Source organism: Pteropus vampyrus, unplaced genomic scaffold (assembly GCF_000151845.1).
Source record: "Pteropus vampyrus isolate Shadow unplaced genomic scaffold, Pvam_2.0 Scaffold238, whole genome shotgun sequence".
Taxonomy (NCBI): domain Eukaryota; kingdom Metazoa; phylum Chordata; class Mammalia; order Chiroptera; family Pteropodidae; genus Pteropus; species Pteropus vampyrus.
In genome coordinates this window covers 2,174,185-2,176,645 of record NW_011889019.1, presented here as the reverse complement: position 1 = coordinate 2,176,645, position 2,461 = coordinate 2,174,185, and the positions used below count along the sequence as shown (strand labels likewise).

General features: G+C 51.3%; 1 protein-coding gene across 1 annotated transcript in view; it reads left to right on the top strand.

Annotated features, from left to right (window-relative positions):
* The window catches only part of CRTAC1 (cartilage acidic protein 1), a 144,419-nt gene that overhangs the window by 109,641 nt on the left and 32,317 nt on the right, over positions 1-2,461 (top strand). The window lies entirely within an intron of this gene.

Here is a 2,461-nt window from a genome sequence, read left to right as displayed (position 1 = left end):
CAGGGACAGTGGGACAAGTCATCCTCTGCACCGCACAAGGAAACATTGCTTGCCACCTCCAATTCCACAGCCCCAGTGGCTGAGGCCACAGGGGATGTTTGCTGCTGAGGAGAAGGGACCTGGAACTGCTGACCATTATCCATTTTCCAGCAGCTGGGATTGGCCCATGTTGCTCTAAGTCCTGCCTGAGTCTCTCAGCATCAATTTTCCCTCAACAAGCTATCTCTCTCTATTTCCCCTCCCCACATTTATCTTAAACATTCAATTCCATCTAATAACCATTTACTGAACCCCTGCTAAGCGCCAGGCTGATACTAAGAGCTGGAGATGCTGACCTGAATAAAGCCAAGACCACCCTACCCCACCCTCCCACACACACACAAAGCACTGACATTCTAGAAGAGGAAACTGATAAAGAAACAAACAGCCATGATAAGAAGCAGGATAAAATCCACACAAAACGGTGCTCCAGGCTCCCAGCTCTGCTCTCCTCCCCGCCTTCGTGGTCATCCCTCATCTGCCCCAGGGCCTTTATACCTGCAGTTCTCTACCTAAAGTGCCCTCTCCCCCCTTTTCTATCTGCAGACCTTCTATTTATCCTTCAACACTCAGCTCCCATGTTATCTGTGAAGCCTTTCCACCTGGCAGAGGTGGCACTCCCTCCTCTGCATTCCCACTGCCCTTGCCTGTACCTCTCACTCGGACGGCTACGTTGCAGTAATAATATGTCTGTGTCTACAAGGCCTGGGCTCTGTACTACTCATTCTTAACACAATGCTTGGCACACTGTGGTCACCTAATAAATTTTGCTGAATATCAGAATGGACACAATAAATGTTTATGGATTTAATCAATCTGCCTTTCACCCAGTTCCCACCCAGACCCTCCCCACCTTGCCAGTGAACGGAAAGTTTGATTTCCTTCCCTCTTGGTGGCCTAGGGACAAGCTCTGGACTCCAGAAGAAGAGGCAAGTGGGAACCTAGACACATAGATCAAATGTCCTACAAGCTCCAGCTAGTGCTGACGGGAGCATCAAATCCCTGAGCCTGTGTCAGTCCCTTCTCTGTGACATACAAGTACCTCCTCCCCAAGCTTTCTGCCTGGAGTTCACATTTTGAACACCTCCTCCCACACACACACACACACACACACACACACACACACGTAGCCGGTCAGCTCCCCATCCTGCCTCTCGCTCTCCTCCTTCCTGGCCAACGCTAAAGTTGGAGGCAGCTCCCCTGGCCTGTCCTCCCACCCAGCTCACCCCTCCTAGAGCTATATACTCTGGCAGCAAATTTTCTCATTGCTGAAAAATCATAAAATGAAGGCGAGATGGTGGTGGAGAAAACCTAGAGAATTTGATAAGGTGTTAAAGAGATGGAAGCAGAGGTGAGCAAACAAGTTGGAGTGGGAGAAGGTATCAGGCGGGAGGAGAGAGGAAAGGTGCGAGGCCCGTAATTGAAAGTCAGAATGATTGCAGGGGTTTAACAAGACATGTCAAGAGGGCATTCATCACCCAAACAGATGCTGCTGTGAAATGCAGCCTGGCACCGATTATTCCCGTGAAAGGGAACCAGCTCCTTGTCAAGGTGCCTCGTAGGTAGGAGAGAAATGGACCAACACAAAAGGCCACTGACATTAGGGTTGGGGAGTTTTGCAGAGAATTAATGGGTTGTTAATCCTAGGGGTTGAGAACTGCCCCATTCCTTTGCAAACCCTGTTTCTCAAGCCTGGGTCTCACTACCTCTTCTCCCCACACCCCCATCCTTCAGACTCTTTCCTCCCCCAGGAGGGTGCTCAGCCTCCAAGCTTCCCACCCCCAGCCCCTGCTACCTTCTCCTGACTCCCATCCTCAGGATCTCCGTGTTGGCAAGAGCTTCCTGTGCCCTGGGGTCTGTGATTCCCCCACACCACCCGGTGTATTGTCCCGTCACCTGCCATCTCTGAGGGCCTGATGACCAAAGGCAGTTTCTCTTCCAAAAGAGTCAGTGTGGGTATTTAGAGCTGCATCCACTGCTTCTTAGCTCCACACTTGGCCCAAGGGAACATGTCTGCTTTGGTCACCTAGGAGGTCAGGCCGTTCCTCTAGGCAAAGCCACCCTCCGTCCTCCCCCAGGAGCAGCTCGGTCCCGCCGGCCACTGGCAGGTGCAGGGACAGCATGAGCAGGTGACATTGGACACACAAACTTCCCTTCCCAGATCCCACAAGGCACACTGTGGGTTTTTCTGTCATGGTGCGGTATTTCCTCTGCTGTCACCAACGTCCCCAGTTGCCTCTGGTAAATTATTTATGTCTCTTTTATTTATTCAGTAAGTGTTTACTGAAAACTACTAGGTCACCACAGGCACTGAGATAGATGCTGTGTGAACACAGGTCCCTGAAGACGTTCCCTGACCTCACGGAGCCTAAGGTCTAGTAGGAAAACCGGACCCTAAGCGAGTGAACCCCAAAGAGGCACA